This window comes from Monodelphis domestica, chromosome 8 (assembly GCF_027887165.1).
Source record: "Monodelphis domestica isolate mMonDom1 chromosome 8, mMonDom1.pri, whole genome shotgun sequence".
In the NCBI taxonomy this organism is placed as follows: domain Eukaryota; kingdom Metazoa; phylum Chordata; class Mammalia; order Didelphimorphia; family Didelphidae; genus Monodelphis; species Monodelphis domestica.
The window spans coordinates 106,626,968-106,647,785 of NC_077234.1; positions in this window are offsets into that span (position 1 = coordinate 106,626,968).

The following is a 20,818-nucleotide window of genomic DNA, read 5'->3' on the forward strand; positions in this document are numbered from 1 at the left end:
TTTAAGAGGAGGGATTTGCATTTACAGATACTAGACATAGTTGGTATACTGTAGTAACAATGGAGAAAATATATTATCTATAACAACCCTTTGGATATGTCTGCTCCTCTCTGGGTGCTGTACTCATGATAAACAAGGAAACCTGTAATATTTTTCTGGCAGAATCTTCAGGATCTTATCACATGTTGTGGTTCCTTCTGCGCCTATGGTTACTCTTCATGCCTGAATTCAAAGTAATTGGACTATATTCTTGAGAAAGTGTTATTCTGGACACAGAAGGCAACTTGGGACATCATTGTTGTAAAGAATTATGTAACACAAGATGGAAATTTATCATGATATTTCTCCTATCCTGGAACAAACATGATAAGGGAATTGTCAAGATTTCAAACATAGGTCAGGACAATGGAGAAGAGTTATTGATATAAGGGCACTTGGGATATTATAGCCTTTTATATAGAATTGTACTTCATTCACCTAATCCAGTTGCCAGATATAATAGTAGAATAATCTCACTTAGTTGCCCCCACACTTTTAGTAAGACAGCATGACAAGCATGTGTGGCCTTTTCTCTAAATTACTAGGACAGGTCACTCCTACATATACATTAAAAAAAGTCATATTTTTCGCTTGTTCAAATATTTAAATATGACTCTAAATATAAGAATCCTAGTAAAAAAATCTCTCCATTCTGTCTCCCTCTCTCTCTCTCTGTCTCTTTCTCTGTCTCCCTCTCTTCTCTTCTCTATTACTTTCCCTTACTCTCTCACAATCTCTCAATCTTCCTCTCTCTCTCTCTCTCTCTCTCTCTCCATATATATATACACATATGTAACTGCTGTATAATTAGAGTCAAAATTCTATGGAATCAAAATGTCATAAGTAGCCTTTTAATGTCTAGGAGACCTCTTTATTTCTTAGTTGATGAGAATATTATTCTTTCATAAAACTTGAATCAGAGATTCCACTGTACTTTCTTACAGATTGCAGGTAAAAAGAGGGTTTTTTGCAAAAGCTTTACTCAAGGGATGCATAACAGTACCATGTGACTTAGACATTTTTATGTACAAAACCATAATTGTGGTAAAGTGAGAGTTGATCTTGACCAGAATATCTGAGTTCAAATTCTGTCTCTGATATTCTTGTTTTATGACTGTGGACCAGCAATTTAATCTCTCAATGCTCTATGCAACCAAATCATAAACTTTCAGGAAAAAAGTGTCATTATACATTGGAATGTGGTATTTCCCAAACTAGAACTCCCCAATACCAGTAAAATACTAGATGCAATCCTCATCCTTTTCCTTAAAATGAATCCATAGGAAATCATTCCGTGCCAAAGCCAGGAATCAGATAGAAAAATGGAGAACTTTATTGCTGGCAGAGTTGGCTTTCATTTCTAAAAATAATGGTTGAAGAATCTCTTTGAGAGAGCCTCAAACTCCAGAATAATTTCACTGTGAAGAACGAGTCAGAATAGTCTCAGTGCCCGGTATGTGAGAATATATTCCTCCCTGATTTAAATGAAATGATCCTGGTTCATGGTTGTCAGAGAAACTGGGTGTATGAAATCTAAGCTCTAGTGTCCCACAATTTAGTGTCTATACAAGTTGGATTGTAATAACTAGACACTTTTAAGGTATGGTCTTAAAATCAATATCTGGGTGCACATTTCTGCATCTTTTGTAGTTTCTAAATGGAATAAAAGAAGACTCAGAGTGGCACAAAGCAGCCAGAGCTTGGAAGATGTTCCAAATGAATTTGTGTGCATCTCTTCCAGCTCTAAGAACAATGACTTTATTGTATCCATGAGCAAAAGAAATGAAATGTAGAATTTCAGGCATCAGTGACCATTTCGAGAGAGATGTATTTAGGCTTAACAAGGCCTTCCTGGAACTCTTGAAAACCTACCACTTAAACAAACACCCATTCTCTTAATATATGAGATTTTTTAATTAATAGAATTTATTTAATGAATCTCAGCTCTTCTACCACTTCCCCTCACCATAGAACGCATCATCTGGCAAAGTGATATGTATATTATATTATGTGTTATATGATATATTATTCATATATATATTTACTATTATATTCTATATACATATTTATGTTTCCTGACAATAAGTATTTTCTGTTATTATCCATAATTTAGGAAGCTAGTTGTTTGGAAATCAATTATATTTCCCCAAAAAATTATTCTATAAATAGTTCTTTGAATCTCAATTCAGACATTGAAGTCTTTTAAACATATATTAGGACATTTTAGTATACTTTATTATTACACTACTAATAGCACAACTTTAATTCTACTTAATCATCACTTATCTTATTTCTCTAGTAAAATGCTTTCACAGTTCTAACTTAATATATCCAGAATAAAGTTTTTCCCATCAAGATTGAGAAGATTCTCTGGGATTAGGGGAGAAGATTAGAGTAGAGTTGACATCACTTTGTAAGTCTTTACTATGTTACTGATTAAGGTAGGTCCCTCTTTTAGTCAATCACTTCTAAAATGTTTAGCTGAAGAGCTAAGGTTGCCGAGTGCTTTCAGAATCCTTTCATGCATAATGTTATAACAAATCAACTATTTATGTTAACTAGACTTTACATAATTCTATATTTTAAAATGTGATTTGTGTTTGTAATATTGGGGAAATTATTTTACTTATGCATAAAAGAAATTGTTTTGTTTCATGTTTTTTGATCATTGGCAAAACTATCATGAAAATGAAAATTGCAATGAAGGATCAAAGCAAATTTTGTGAATTATAGCCAAAAAGTCCTTTCATGGGAAAACTTGTGAGATACTATATATTTAAATGTACATTTTAATTAAATTTCCTTCCATTTGAGAATCAATGCTACATAGGCAGAAGAATGGTAAAAGCTAGGCAATGGAATTGAAGTGACTTGCCTAAGGTCACACAGCTAGGAAATATCTGAGGACAGATTTCAACTCAGACTTTCCATCTCCAAGTCTGGCTCTTTATTCACTGAACCACCTATCTGCCCTCCAAAAATGTATTTTTCTTTTAAAACTATATTTTTGTTTCAACTATTTGGTCTTTTGATGACTAAAGAAAAATTTTTTTTCTTCCCTCTCATCTCCAGGCACTTTTCTCTTTAGGCATCCCATCTCACTTGCTAATCTTGTCTCTACCTGCTGACTCTTCCTCCTATGTATACAAATATAACCCAAAACCAACAATATATTGTTTACATCACACACATTTAAAAATGAAAGATGTGCAGAGAGTAAAAAAATGAATTGATACAGTAAGATATATTCTGTTTGAGCTGAGAAAAAGGAGGGATGACAATAATGGTCTCAGACAAAATTAAAACTAAAATAGGTCTAATTAAAAGAGATAAAGAAGGAAACTACATTATGTTAAAATGTACCAATAGTAAACCTATATGCACTAAATGTTAAAATGTCTAAATTTTTTAAATGCTAATTTACAAATTATAAAAGATAACAAAACCTTAAGAGTAGAGGTCTTTAATCGTCCCCTCTCAGTAGTAGATAAATATAACCAACAATAAACAACAATGGAGTGAAGAGATAAATAAAATCTTAGATAAGCTAGATATACTATCTCTCAGGAGAGAATCAAATGGGAATGGAAAGGAATATACCTTTTTCTCAGAGGTACCAGTACCTTTACAAAATATTGTGTACATATTAAGACACGAAACTTTAATAGTCAAACACAGAAATGCAGAACTATTAAATGCATCTTTTTTTCAGATCATAATGCAATAAAATTACATTTTAAAAAAGACCTTGGAAGGAGAACAAAAATTAATGGGAGTCTAACTTAAACTAAAAGGATGAATGGGTTAAAGACGAAGTTATAGAAAAAATATATTTTTAATTAAAGAAAATAATAGTAATGAGAAAACATAGCAAATTCTGTGGGATATGGTAAAAAAAAGACAAAGAATTTTTGGTCCAAAATGAAGGAGACAGTTTTTGAATGAAGTCATAGTTGTATATGTATAATTATATAAAAAAAGTTCTAAATCATTATTGATTAATGAAATGAATATCTCATAGCAGATTGATTAAAATGGCAAAAGGGCAAAAATGACCAAATTTGGGAGGGAATATGGAAAAATTGGGACAGTCTTGGTGGAACTGTGAACTTATCTAACTATTTTGGAGAGCAAACTGGAATTATGCTTAAAGAATTATAAAACCTTTCAACCCAAAGATACCACTATTAAATTTATTTCTTAAGATGATTAAGGAAAAATGAAAAGAACCTATATGTTTTAAAATATTCATAGCAGCTCTCTATGTGGTGGCAAAGAACTGGAAATTGAAGGGATGCCCATTAATTTGGCAATCATTTAACATATTGTGGCATATGATTATAAGAATATACTACTGAACTATAAAAAATTAGAAGCAAATTAATAAAAAAAAAAGACCTACATAAAATTATGAAGAGTCAAATGAACCAAGCCAAACCAAAAGAGCATCACACAAAACAACAGAAATATTGTTTTCAGAATGTGTATGTTCACTTCCAGAAAAAGAACTGATAAATATAAATAAGCAAGACATAGTTTTATATATATTGATATATTTTTGTCAAATGATGCCTTCTCCAGTGCAAGGAGGGATTGAATTACCTAGGTATTTTAATGTAATACATAAACAAATGAATACATTTTTATTTTTAAAAATGGCCAGTGCTCTCTAATCTTAAAACAAACAAAAAAAATACCTTCGCTTGATTTTCATCATTCCTTCAGTCTGTCAGCTATAATACTCTTCTTCTCAAAGGCATACTTTTTGAGAAAGTTGTCTGAACAAACCATTTTTTAAAATCTTGAAATGCCATCATATTTTTTCAGTGCTCATAATTCTTGACCTTTCTATCATATTTGAAATTGTTGAACTGCCCCCCCCAAAAGCACCTTTCTCTATACTGAGTGTTCCTGTCACTAATTTCTCCTAGATCTCCCACTTTTTAAAAATTCCATTCTTTCCTTTTTTTCACTATCCATGTATCATTCCTTAATTACAACTTTCCAGGTCTCTCTCTCTCTCTCTCTCTCTCTCTCTCTCTCTCTCTCTCTCTCTCTCTCTCTCTCTCTCTCTATCTATCTATCTCTCTCTCTCTATCTATCTGAGTATCTCATATTTAGAATATCTCTTTAATGCCCATTGGTATAATTATCATCCCTACAGTGTTGATTCTCAATATTTTCTCTCGAATTACAATTCCACATTATGACTATTAGTCACCTAAAATGTTCATCCCAAAAGCATCAGAGCTGTCAATATATCCAAAAATGGATATCATTCTCTTCCCCAAACAACTGTATATGTCTTTTCACCCAACAATACCACTATTAAGCTTATTGCCGAAGGTCATCAAAGAAAAAAAGATAAGAACTTATATATTCTAAAATTGTACAAATAATGGACAATTTCCATTTTAGACCAAAAATTTTAAAGCAAATTTCTAATAAAAGTGTAGCATATGTTTATCTCCATTAATGTATAAACCAAAATATCTATATTGTCTATTTTAAGGGGGCCAAAATAAGTTCTAAAAATTGCAACTGCACATATCCATGTTTTATATCTTTATTTAATGTTCTATGTGGTGCTCAGTTTTGTTAAAGTGCTAAAGAGATGCTAATTCTTAATTCTTCTTGGGAAATCATTCATCACATTTGGTATTTTCCTAACAATATTATTACCCTATGCCTATTTGATAAATATTTTACAGGGAAATCAATACAAATAGGTTTTTTTAAATATCTTCAGCTCAATTTATTAGCTCCATTTGGCTAATTTTCTCAAAGGTTTAACTTCATTGATAAATGTAGGAACAGACTCATATCTTAAATTAGCCTATTGCTCTGACATTTTGATAAGAAGTGAATCCTTGACTCCTTATCAAGAGAGGAGATATTATTTGCATCAATTTATATTAGTTGCTAGTCACAAAGAGTGATTCAAAAATATATCCTCTGAACTACCAAATAGAATAACAAAAATATTTTAATAAATAGAAAAAAAAACTTGTTTTTTTATGTTGGGGTCATTCCTGATTAAGTTATATATCTGAATAATTAGAGCAAAAACAAAAAAAGAATAAAATTGTAAGACAGATTAAAAATGAGGAAACATTTTCATGGTTAAAATAAATTCTAATTTAAGTTATGTAAATGATGGGTTGTTACCTTGAAAAATGGAAGTGCATGTATTATCCCTTATGATAACTATTTGCAGAAACTTTAAAAATTTTAATTGATTTTCATACTGAGCAAGAAAAAAGTTTTTAAAATATTTTACCTTCAAACACATGATCTCTTTGTTAAGCAGGGACACACAACTAACCTAAGACATTATAAGGATAAAAGTAAAAGAACAAAAATACCTCAAAATTAAAAACATTAAAATCAAGAAAAAAATTTTCATAATGAAGGACCATGGAGTCATACTATTGAAATCCTAAGCATATGCCTTCTCATGTGCTTTATGAAGAAGTAGAAATTAATATAACATATATATTACATATATATGCTTATAATGATATCATCATACCTTGTTTCATTATATATATATATATACACATTTGTGTATTATGTACATTGTGTATATATATATGTATATAATTTTATAAGCAGGCAAACAAGATCAACTTTACAAACTCAAATTTAATATTACAAAAAAAATGTTAGTAAGAAAATATTGATAACTATCAACCCATAAGCCAATATTCAAAAGTTTAATGAGAATAATCTGGACATATAAAAAGGGTATTCCTAATGAAAGTATCATGTGAGGACATATAGATTTTCATAAATGATATTTTAGAAAAATCTACCTTTTCCAGTAATAATATTTTTGATTAAAGAGAATAGGCAAAACAAGATGTCACTCATTACTTATCTTTGAGAAAAATAACAGGATTCCATGGAACAGACAAGCTACCCCACAGGTTCCCTGCCAATGAGATGTCTTCCAAGAAAATGTCATCATACAAAATTTCTTTAAAGTATTAACAGAGATAATTGTTAAAGACTCTGATTACTAATGAAAATGTTCATTGTTATCTCACATTTTCCATTTAAAATTAAAATGGGTAGAGTGGTTTCTTATGAATGATGAGGTCTTCTAGGATCACATAATCATGGAAGATATTTTAGTGATAATATCAAATCCTGGAACATTGAAGAAACTCAAATTAGATTTATAATAGTTTTGCCTAACTATTCTTAGAGAAAATTACAAGTGGAAGAACAATACTTGTCTAGTAAGCACTGTGCAGTTGGATAAATAACTCTTTCCTAATTCCTCAGTTCTCTTGATTTCCTTTAAATCATTCCCTCTTAATGTTGAATATAACTTGATTAATATATTTGTTTGTCTATTTTCTTCCTATTAGTCTTGAACACCTTGAGAGCAGGGACTGAATTTTCCCCTTTTTGTAGCATAAGCACCTTGCACATTGCCTGGCACATAGCAGGTGTTTAATAAATATTGAATTATTGATTAAATCAGCAATATTTGATCTTTAATTAATGTCAAACTCATTCATTTAAATTTTTTAATTTATTACATTAAAAAATGTCCAGTTAATAATCTCTCTCTTTTCTCTCCCTCCATTAAAAATAACATAATTTGACAGAAAGAGATTTATATTTATAAAACTATGCCTTACTTCTATTTATCAGTTCTTCTCTGGGGATAGACATACTCAAATCTTTCTTCAGACAATATTTCTGTTGCTATACAAAATGTTCTCTTGATTCTGCTGCTTCACTCTTCTTGTGTAGGTCTTTCCATATTTTTATTAAATTAATCTACTTGTCATTTCTTATGGTGAAGTAGTATTCCACCCCAATCATATGTCACACTTAAAGTCAACAATGAACTTAGAGCATAGAAAAGAATAGTAAAGTAGACTAGATTGTCTTTGGAAAATGGAATTTTTTAAAAATGATTTTAGGCTTGCCATTGGAACAAAGACTTATCTTTTTAACTTATATTCTGATGGTTTAAATCATGGACTACAATTTCTGAAGTACTAATGTTGATGACCTTACAAAGAACAGAGCAAAATTACATGATGAGTGTGAGCAAGCCACAACATATTATAAAAAATAAATAATAAATGTTAGGCAAAAAATCTAGGAGTCAGAAAAAAAATAGATTAGCATAGATGAAATGAGGGGCAATTTACTGAAGCCCTGCATGTTCTCTTGGAAAATCTGAAAAAAAATGATGAGAATTTAAGAAAGATTTGTGATATATTAGTTGTATATACAGGGTAGATTTTCAAGAGGACATGAAAAAGAGCTACAAAATGAGCAGCACGCATGACTTGGTTTCTTGGTTTGTTTTCTAGAAAAAATTCCGTATTTATGAGATTACATGACTGAGTCACCCAACTGGGTTTCCTATATTAGCTAGTGTTACTTGTTTTTGAACACTGAAATGGATACACAATCTTTCTCTTCCCCTTCTTTGTAATGTAGATCTTAATATTGTTTCAATATATTGTCCCTTTTCCACAGTATAAAAACAAAGAGCAATAAGTCATAGAGGAAACCACTTATTATTGAGATGAACTGGAATGGAAACAGAAACAAGTTAGTTGAAAGTTAAAAAGCATTTTTTTTTGAGAGAAGCTTGAAATACTTCAAATACTGTATCTTGTTTTCTTTCACAACATCTTCCTGATGTGTTTTTAAAATAGGAGAACCAAAAAATACACATGTAAACTGAAATGGAAAATATATAAAATATTATTAAACCCACCTTCATTTCTAGTATTCCTTAACTCAGCAAGTCAGTCAATAAGCACTTAATAAGATCCCATTGTAGTGATGGCCAACTTTTTAGAGACCAAATGCCCAAATGATAATTCTCACACCCCAGGTGACCCCTTTACCTTATCCCAGAAAGGGGAGGGAGGAAGAGTTCCCATTGGGCTGCTGAGCAGAGGAATGGCTAATGTGAAAAATGTCCTCAGAAATGCCCTCAGGTGAAGAGGGAGAATGCAGCAGCCCCCTCTATTGTGGGTGCCAGAGGTTCATCAATACAGGGCTACTGTGTGCCAGAGAATGTGTTTCATAGTCCCTGCTCTCAAGGCGCTCATGGTCCAGTGTGGAAAGAGCACAAAAACAACTATTATAAACAAGATATGAGCCAGGTTAATTAGAGATAGTGAACACAACTTTGGACATATTTCATTTGAGAAGTCTTTTAGGCAATTGGAAATGTGATTGGAAGAGATGATAATTAACACCTTGGGAGCTGAGATAACCAACTGAAATAGCATGGAGAAGGAGAAAAGAAGATCTAGAAATGAGTTCTGGGATAGAAAACATTAGCAGACATGGCCTGGGACTAAAGTTCAGGGTAGCAGACAGAAAAGAAGGAGTCAGACAGGTGGGAAGAGATAGGCTAGAATGGTGTCATATAAAACCTATAGAGAAGAGTATCAAAGGGAAGAGGGTGATACATCATTCCAAAGTCTTCAGGATGCAGATTTTTAAAATCTATTCCATTTGTCCATTTAAGATCTTTGGTAATGTTGGAGAGAATAGTTTCAGGAGAATGATGAGATAAGAAGCCAGACTTTCTAGTAGAGTTAAGAAGAATGTGAGAGAATACAAAGTCTAAGTATTGACTGTAGATGACCTACTCAAGAAACGTAGACACACAAGGGAGAAGTATTGGAAAATAACTAGTGGAGATTAGTAGTTCAAGGAAGGGTTTTTTATTTGTTTGTTTGTTTGTTGGTGGATAGGTGAGAGTTGGACATGTCTATGGGCAGTAGAAAAGCAGCTTAGTCAGGGAAAGATTAAAGATAAGTGAGAGAGTGACGATGATAGAAACACAGTTTGCTACGGAACAGAAAGTGGAATGGAAAACTTAGCATTCAGAAGAATTAGCCTTGACAAGAAAAGAGTCATCTCTTCATATTAGACAAGAGTAATGGAGGAGTTAGAAGCAGAAGGCATCTGGGTAATGTGGACTGAAGAGACAGGAAGAAGTAGGAGCTTTTGACAAATGGTCTCTCTCTTTTTTTAATGAAATCTGAGACAGTTATGAGCCAAGTAGGTAAGGCAAAAGGGAAAGGTTTGAAGTGGGGTTAAAACGCTTGGAGAAGCCCCTTGGGTGGGGCAAAAGAGTTAATAAGAGACTGGCTTTGTGGTCCAATTTAGGATGAAATTATACAACATAATTTGTTGTGGACCCAGTTGGGACAGTTTCATGATTTTCTGCAACTTTGATCATCTACACGTGTTTAGGGACAAAAGTAGCAGATGGTTGAGTAATCCTAGTCTTGGGTTTATCAGGGTAAAATTGGCAATAAGTTAAAGGAGCAGCCAAAGGACTCCAGAGAACAGGCCATTTAAGAATTAAACAGATTCATTAGAGTATCAGTTGAGAAAGAGCAGTGACTTTAGTCAGTGCAAGCATGATAGCCTCAGGAAGAACTAGAGGATGAAAAGATGAAATGGTAAGAATGGAGGCTTTCTAGACTCAGTCACAAAACTAACATTTATTAGCTAAGGTGAGGTGTTGTACAAATCACTTAACTAAACCTAAATTTATTCATTTAGAAAATAAGGGATACTAGAAAACATGAGTTAAGCCTTCCAGACTTGTTAAGAATCACTGCAAACCTTTAGGTGCTATGCTGATGTAAACTATTATTATTGATAAGATCATTATTACAGCTGCTGAAAAAGAATGTTATATCGAAAAGAATGCAAAATCTGAAGTTAAAAATCCCGGATTAGAATCTGGATTTTGCCACTTTCTCAATATCTAAAATTATACATCATTTCATTTCTGACTTTCAGTTTCCCAATAGCCAGAATAAAGTAACTGGATTTGATGATTTCTAAGGTTTTTAAGTTTCTTTCTTTCCTAAACCTATGATCAAGGATGACAGTTCTGAATCAGGCTCAGACTGGATAAGTGACTTTTCAAAAATCATATGATGGCTAAAGACATAAACCAAAATGCAAGCATGTCAGAGTCAGGATCAGGATTAGAATCTGAATTTGCCCACTTGAAGGACAGAACTATAGCTGTAGCTTCAGTAGCAGCAGTAACAACAATCATAAAGATGTAGACTGCCATAGTGAATTTCCAGCTGGTATTAGATGAACTGCCTTTCAAATATACTAGCTGTGTCATCCTGGGCAAGTCACTCATCTCCTTAGTGTCCTAGAATTCGTTCTAATTAGACCTTGCAGAACAGTTGCTAATGGACATTAGTAAAGGAAATTTCCTCATGTAAAATTGCCCATGCCAATGAAAGCACACATTTAGACCATTTACACAGAGCTTTAAGGGCTCAAAAGGCTAACATTTACTTAGAGCTTTAAAATCTTCAGGGTGTTCTACATACGTCATTTCATTTGAGTATTGTAACAGATCTCTGAGGTAGGTTCCATTATTATCTCCATTTTGTGGTGAAGAAATTAGGACTGCTAAACGCTAAATGACTTGTCTGCCATCACACAACTTAGAAGTGTCAGAGACAGAATTAAACAGAACTTTCTGACTCCAAGCCACTCTAAACACTAAACTGTTTCTCATGAAACTGGCATATTGTAGGCAAAATCCTGAAGCCAATCAAAAACATTCCTTTACAACAAGGGTGTTCTTATTTTGGAATCTGTGAGTTTAAAAAATTAATAATTACATTTTAATATAATTATGTATCTTTATGCTTCTGTGTGTTTTTTTTATTTTATATATTTAAAATCATTCTGAATAGGGTCCAGAGACAACACTCTACTGTCAAAGGGACCAATGACTCACAAAAAGGTTAAGAATCTCTACTTGGAATATACATATTTTTGCATATTTTGATATGCTAATTGTCACCTCTCCACCATTTCCAGACTGTATCACCTGCACTCTGACCATTCTCTTTCATCCTTTCCCATCAGAATCATCTGGATTCTTCCCTGGGGACTCTGAAAAGGAAGCTTTCACTGCTTTACAGGCATTCTTCCTGGCCTCTCTGTAGCATTTAACATTATTGTCCACCTTTTCTGTCTGCTAACTTCTGTAATGAAAAGGGTCCTGGACCTGCCTCAGGAAGACCTAAATTCAAATCCAGCCTTAGATACTTATTATTATATCTGTGTGACTCCACAGCTTATTAAGATTAAAACCAGAGATTAAGAGCCATCTGAGTTTCCTCTTTTGAGATGTGCAGCTGATAACTTCATCAAACTCCTACAGGTTGCTGATAGAATAAAATGGAATATTTGTAAAATGCTTTGCAAACATTAAAACACTGTAAAAGTTAGGTATCATTTTGGTTCTTGTAGTCAGTAGTGGTGAGAGCTGGGATTGTGGTGCTTGCTTGGGTTTCATTTCTCTAGTCGTTGACAGTTGAGTAGGTGACACGTAGTAAGGACTTAATGAACATTTTCATTTTCTTCATTTCATTATGACTTTTCTCATCCCTTTTCATATATGCATACTTTCAAAATTTGGTATAAGGAATATGGGAATTCACTTGAACTCTCACTCCAATGTCCAGTAGCTATGTGGCCCTGGGAAAGTCACTTTACTGAGCCTCAATTTTCTTCTCCTTAGACTTATTCTCTTTGTATTACCATGACCCAGTACTGAGCTTGAGTTTTATATCCTTGTTGAATTAAATTGAATCTACATATTGTGGATAATAATACTAGCATTTCCACTTCACAAGGTTGTTGTGGGAGAATAATTGTAAAACGTAAAGTATATATTTATGTGTATATGCATACATATTATTATTGCCTCTCCAAATAGATTGCTTCTCACAGGGTGGAACTTTTCCTGTTAATTCTATTTGTATTGTTAATAATATAGAGTATAGTGCTATACATTGGTGCTTAAATTCTTGTCAATTATTGTACATTCATACTGAGGTGATGAAATAAAGGCTTTTGGGATAGGGAATGATGTCAATGGAAAGGTGCCTTCAGCCAAAAAGATTTAGATTTGTAAAATTTTAGAATTTTAAAGCAACTGAGAGATAACTCAGTACAACAAGATTTCACATATAAGAAAAGTGTCGCTCAAAAAAGAGAAATAATTTTGCCTAAAATCATAGAGCAGTCACTGAAAGAAGTACTAGAATCCTTAGTCTCCCAGTCCAATACTCTTTCTACTATAGCTCATTACCTCTTTCCCACCAATTATTTTGTTCTCACTGCTTCGCTGATCCTCCACTATGCTAAAAGAACTAATCTCTGAAGAAATTCTTTGTTCTTAAAGAGGACATTGAGATTTTATGATTTTGTGGTTTTAACTGGCACATTTGAAAAGCAGTTTACATATAAACTTTCTCAGTCCATAAAATAGACACAGACTGTTTAGATTCACAGTGAGGCCATCTACGCTGACCTCTAAGAGAAAACTGAGGGCCAGAAAGATTAAATTGCTTGCCCAAGGTCACATAGAAAGTGTGTGACAGAGTCACGATAACATCTGTAGACACATGTCAATGGGAATCCCATATGGTAACATAACTATTCTCAATTAATAATTATCAACGAGAAAAGGGGAAAGACTTGTACAAAAAATTCATAGCTGAGCTCTTTGTTTTGGCCAAAAATTGGAAAATGAGGGGATGCCCATCAATTGGAGAATGGCTGAACAAACTGTGGTATATGTTGGTGATGGAATAGTATTGTGCTCAAAGGAATAATAAAGTGAAGGAATTCCATGGGGACTGGAACAACCTCCAGGAAGTGATGCAGAGTGAGAGGAGCAGAACCAGGAGAACATTGTACACAGAGACTGATACACTGGTACAATAGAAGGTAATGGACTTTTCTACTAGCAGCAATGCAATGATCCAGGACAATTCTGAGGGACTTATGAGAAAGAACATTATCCACTTTCAGAGGAAGAACGGTGGGAATAGAAACACAGAAGAAAAAAAAAACTGCTTGATCACATGGGTCAATGGGGATATGATTGGGGATGTAGACTCTAAATGATCACCCTAGTGCAAACATCAATAATATGGAAATAGGTCTTTATCAATGACACAAGTAAAACCTAGTGGAATTGTGCATCGGCTATGGTGGGGTGAGGGGGGAAGAGGGGAGGGGAAGAACATGAATCATGTAATAATGTAAAAATATTCTAAATTAATTAATTAAATAAAAATTTCAATAAAAAAATAATAATTTTCCAGGAGAGTGATCATCAGCTTAGGAACATGAGAGCACATACCTTACCTTGGTACATGAGTAATGCTCTTTCTGTTCCTCATAGATGACATTTTTTGTTGTTATATGTTTACAATTTCAGCAACTTTCCTGTTTCCTGTTTCCAAGTGCTGCTATTTGAAGAAGGAGGGAAAGGCATCTGCATCTGGTCACCCTATGGTTGAGACATACACCCTTCCTAGTAACCATTTATTGACCAAAATTTCTATGGGGTTTTCTGGGCCAGGAGTGACCACGGAGAGGACTAGGAAGTCTAGGTTTGTGCTATGGAGGTGTAGTTACAAGGATACTACCTTGCCTGCCTTCACCACATAATTGAACTTGTTCAAAATTCTTTATCCAAGGTCATTTGCTTCCTCCCATTGCCTCTGGAGACTTAGACTTCCTCTGCAACATCAGATTACTATACCTCAGCTCTTACCCTAACAGCCAGGATTTATAACTACATTTGTCTTTTTGAATTCTTAATAAGTGCTACTGTGATTCAAAGATGAATCCACTTTTTTATATCAGAAACACAAATAAGAGTTAATAAACTGAGACTAAGTTACAGGGAGGTGGGGAAGATCAAATGGCATAATGTATATAAATTACATTTATATAAGCCTTAGAGCAATACATATTTGTCAGCTTGCCTCATCACCTCATAAATATCTTTGAAAAATGGTCATCCATCTTTGCTTGAAGAGTCATTGGAAACTCAATGCATTTTAAGGCAGAGCATTTTGCTTTGGTGCATATCTAACTTTTATAAAGTTGTTTTCATATTGAACTAAGAATCCTATAACTTCCACCCATTGGTGATATCTGAGATCAAGTCAATTCAATAAAATTTTTATTAAGCACTTACAAGCTATTATTCTAGGGAAATTAATGCAACAATATGCTCTTCAGGAGCTGAAAATTCTACAGGCCTAAGTAATGACAAGCCTGATGTCTTTAACTTGTATCAATCCTTTAGGTATTTAAAATTGCAAGAATATCTCTAATTCATTTTCTCTTTTTTGAGCTAAAAATTCCCATTTTTGAAAATCTATACTTATTTATAATTATTTCAAAACCCCTTATCCTCTGGTCTCTCTCTTCTACATGTATCTAAACTTGTTAATGCCTTACATGTGCCCCACAACTAGACACAGCATTTCTGATGTATTCTGATAAAGGCCAAAAAGCCTTATGATAAGACCATAACTTCTCTCCTCTGGTTATTGGTTATTTTATGTCTAACTGTTCATTATCTTGAGCATCCATGAAAGGAAATGGGTGCTGAGGATTTTTAAAAGGTAAGGTGAGATTTAAATAAAATTGGATATCTCAAACTCATTTACTTGCCTCATTAATGTATGGAGGCAAGAAGAAAGAATTATAGAGAAACAAATTTTGTTGGCCAGCTGGGTGGCACAGGGGATAAGCGGTCAGGCCTGGGGATAGGAATACTCATTTTCTTGAGTTCAAGTCTGGATTCAGATACTTACTAGCTATGTAACCCTGGCCGAGTTACTTAACAATGTTTGCCTCCATTCGTCATCTTTGAAATGAGCTAGAAAAGGAAATTGCAAACCACCCCAGTGTCTTTGTCAAGAGAACTCCATATTGGGTCACAAAGAGTTGAATGCAACAAAAACAACCAAACAACAACATATTTTTGGATAGATAGTTGATGATATGGGGATTATAATTTTTTTTTTAAATCATTAAATCCCTGATAGAAAAACAACTCTGCCATCAATTGGGACTGTTTTCTATTCCCTATTTAGATAAGTTCTAAATATGCCATCAATTCTCAATGAATAATAATAAAATTCATTTAAAGAGCACACTTAATGAAAACTTAATGAAGAAAACACCTGCCTTTTCAATTATAGCCTTCACCTGAGAATCAATAGGCACAAAGTGGCATTTATTATTATATGAACACCACAGATATAGAAGGCAGGGGAATCATTTATTGTTACCTATTCATTCCCAACATATGCTCTGAAGAGTGCAGGGTGGAGGGGGGAGGTGGAGACCAGTTAAAATGGTAAAGCTTCAACTGGAAACAAGAGTAAACATTAGACTCTGCTCTGGACCTTGATCTGGAGTTAAAGAATCTGGATTAGAATTTCAGTTTTGTAGGTTGTATGTGGCAATAGAAAGCATGCTGAACTTGAATTCATAATATATGAGTTAAAATGTTTACACTTCCACTTACTAACTCTTTTTTCTTACATGTCACTTCATTTAGATCTCAGTTTCCTCAAATGTGAAATGGGTTGAAATAATGAATATTTAATTAACTTCAAATATAAAATTATGCTTTTCATTCAGATAATTTAGCTGAACATTTAGATGTTCTCTAAGTTAATTCTAGCTCTAGATCTGTGCTCTTATGTGCCACTATAACCTTTGAGAGGTCATTTCCTTTCTAGGTGACATGTTTTAGTTTCAGTTTCTTTTCTGTAAAATGAGAGAATAAGAAAAGATCACTGCTTTTCAAGATAGGAGTCTCTGATGTCTGGGAAGTAATGGCATAATCCCAACAGCCAGCTGGTGGACATGATAGTCCATTGTAATCTACCTTTGTAAAAATCATAAAACGTTAAATTGACTTTCCCAAATTACACATCAAAAAAGTGGCAGAAATCTGGGCTTCTGGGTCATGATCCAGTGTTTGCATTCTCTACCTCTGAGAGAAAATAATGAAAGAGTGCAACTTCACATTGGGCTGCTGAAGAAAATGACTGTAGGGAAGATACAAGAGGATGGGACAGTCTCCATCATGTCTGTTTCCAGCTGGCTACCCTAGAGATTTCAGGAAGTTTTCCCTTGAGTGAGCTTCAAGATCCTCTTTCTTTTTTGAGCTGAGTTATCTTACTCCCAATAGGAGAGCTAATTCACCCTGTATTATTTTGTGTACATTGTCCTAGGTATAACTTCTCTGGTTTTCGTTTTGTTCTGATATGGAAAATTAGCTTTCTTAGTTATTTATTGTGAGTGTTCCCCAAAGAACTGGTATTGCATGGGAAAGGGATCAAGGCTTGTATATAGAGCTTCTGGTCTCTTTTACTCCCCAAAATGTAATGTAATATAAGATAAAACAAAACAAATGCATGTTTGGCATGTCGACATTACAATCATTTTATAATAATCAAAAGATAGCTCAACGTTTGTCACATTCTCTTTTAAGGGAGCAGGTAAGTATATTAATACGTGAGTACAGAAGTGGGGCAGTCTTTTGCCCCAACTTCTTGCTTCCTCTCCTGGCAGCAAGGAAAGTCTCCCTTAGAATAGTTGAGAGGAAAAGGCTAAAGAAGTATAGTCTACCTCCCTTTGAGATGCACAAATAGAGCATCCTCCCCACATATGTGGACTTCACACACATGAAGTCCTTTCTTCATATATATATATATATATATATATATATATATATAATTTTATTTTTCTAACTTGCTAATATTCAAATATGTGTTGAACCATGATTGCATTGGTAAGGAGAAGTACTGGACTCAAGCTCCATCAGCAGCTCCTGTGCGATTTATAGTCTTAGAGGTTTCCCTGAAACACTTAAAGGTTAAATGTTTTACCTACAAGAGTTTAGGTCCAGACAAAACCAAGTGTTTTACTAAATACAATATTAAAACGGCCTCTTGTGTATTTTGTTGTTACACCACAGGTAAATATATGATGTTGGAAGTTCATTTGTACTTTACCTAACCATAGTATTCTTACAACAGCAGGCTGGCTATGTCAACAAATCTCTTCCCCTTTTCGACAGAATTTGTCTTTGAATGTTGCTTTAAATGCATGCCTCGTCCCCACTTTCTGCAGAGATGATTTTGTGAAACATTCCCTTGTTGCCAAAACTACTAGTCGTGGCTCTGCTTCTTAAAACCAAAGTATGTCTCAATATAAGACAGATTTAGTTTTACCAAGGTTCAATTCATATAATTGTATATTTTAACATTGAAAATTCATAGCAAGTTGATGAATTTCATTGCATCCATCCCTTTTGTAATGAGTATATTCACTCACTGACTAAATGGGGCATGTACTGTTTGTGCCAGTGGCGGAATGGGTCAGATGGGGAAGACCAAGATAAATTTGAGAGTCTCTGACCTCAGGGGATTTACAAACTAATGGAGAAAGAAATATCATGAAGTAATTACACAAATAGCCTCCATCTACAGTTCTTTATGGAGGTCACACTGACAGTATCAAGATATGAGAGGATGGGGTTTAAGAGAAAGGAGAGATGGGTGGATGGAAAGATGGAGGCAGTGTGGTATAGTGAAAGGAGGACTAGGTTTGTGGCCAGAGGACCTGTGTTTGAAACTGAGTTTTGCTCCCCATTACTTGTGTATCTTTATGCAAGTAATTGAATCCTCCTATACTTCAGTTTTCTTATATTGCAAATAAAGGGACTATATACTGCACAGGCTTTAACATCTCTCCTGGATTACTTCTATGTTTGTGCTGTCTATTTGGTTTATTTATGATTTTAGTAAATTGATTTTTCCCTCTCAGTTTTTAAAATAATAATCTAAGTAAACCAATTTTATTGGTCATTTGTAATATCAATGTTTATGAATATAATTTTGTTCTATTGTCTGAATGTAGTTGTGTATTTCTACAGTTTGTTTTATTTAGAACTTGACAAAAAAAGAATATTCCCATAATATATATCTTTTGAAATTTTTCTTTTTAAAATATTTTACCTGTTTACATATTTCATTTTCTTTCCATCCGGGAGGGGGGAAAGGAGGGAAAGAAAATTTACCTCTTTATTAACCTCTATTCCTACACCACTGGGTTATACAAATGCTATAACATGCCTATTTTGATGTTATTCATTTTTGCAATAGATAAATCTTTTAAAACCAAAACTCCAAATAATATATCCATATAAAGAGATGATGTCATTTGCTTTTCCTCTGTTTCTACTTCCACAGTTTTTTCTCTCTGTGGATATCATTCTTTCTCATAAGTTCCTTATGATTGTGTCGTATTAGCAAAGTCCATTACTTTGGATTGTTCTACAATGTTTCACTTCCTGTGTTTAATGTTCTCTTGTTCTGCTCATTTCACTCTGTATCAGTTCTTAGAGATCTTTCCAGTTAATACAGAAATCCTCCAGTCCATCATTCCTTACAGCAAAATAGTATTCCATCACCATCACATAGCACAATTTTTTCAGCCATTCCCTAATTGAAGAACATCCCCTCATTTTCCAATTTTTTTGCCACCACAAAGAGCACAGCTATGAATATTTTTGTACCAACATTTTTTTCCTTTTTTATCTCTCCATAATATACTTCAATTTCAGTTTTTTAAAAAGAATATATTTGATTCATTATGGAACTTTCAATGCTTTCTTCCTTGTTTGTGTTTTGTTCTGTATTTTTGTTTATATCAGCTCATTGAAAACATTGCAATTAACTCTCTTTTCTTTCCTTTCTTGTCTTTTGGGGGGTGATGTTACTGATAACATCCTTTGTTCTTTTCACAAAAAGAAATAAAAGCACAATAATTGCAATAAATATGTAATATTAAACAAAACAAATACATGTTTGCCATATACAAAATATGTCACACTTTATACCTTGATTCCATTACATCTTTGTTAAAGTGTAAAATGCTTTATGACTAATTCCATTAGTCAGCATTAGTCAGTAATACCATTAATTAATTAATGATGCATTTCCAAGATATTTTTTCTTTATGGTGTTATTATTCTATAAATTGTTCTCTTTATATTAGTCACTTTAATATTCATTGATAAACATAACATGGGATTCTTTGGAACAATCATAGTCATTGGATCTTAAAACATCATAATATTTCATTATATTCATATAAATTATTTAGCCATTTTCTAATTGATAGGAACATACTTGGTTTCTAGTTCTTTGAAAAGACAAATAGCACTTCTATGAATATTGTTGTTTTTTGGGGTCTTTTTCCTTTTTCTTTTGTGGATGAGGGATTGAGTAAATCAACCAAATATATAAAAATCCTAACAATTAGTCAGTAGAGAAGTGGTTAAAGAATATAAAGCAACAGTTCAAGAACAACCAAGCTATCAATTGTCATATGAAATCACTTACATTAAGTAGGCTGAGGTTAAATAAATCAATCAACCCCATCTTACTTAATGTAAGTGATAAGATGGCCAATCATTCTCAATCATAAGCCTTATACTAAGGGTGGAATGTCATTTGATGAAATGAAATGATGACCGACAGGAAGTCTGTTCCAATTGGCTGAAAGGCTCTGGAACCTGTTAAAAAACCATCCACTTATCTGGAACTGGACATTTCTGGTGAATGATGAGGCAGGTGAAAGGAATAAGCTGAAAAGATGAAGCAAGTCTGCTTTCCAGCAAAGTTTATAAGGCGAAACTGTCTAGGGTGTTACAAGCTCAAAGCACTAGACTTGGCCTGTCCTCTATAAATGTTACCTTCTCCCTACACTCTTTTTTCTTCTCCCTGTAACAAGTTTATTCTCTGTTGTGGCATGTATTTCCATGCCCAACTCTGTGTGCTTATATTATCTGTAAACAACCCTACATTGTCTCATTTAGATGAAAGGTAGGTTTAAATGC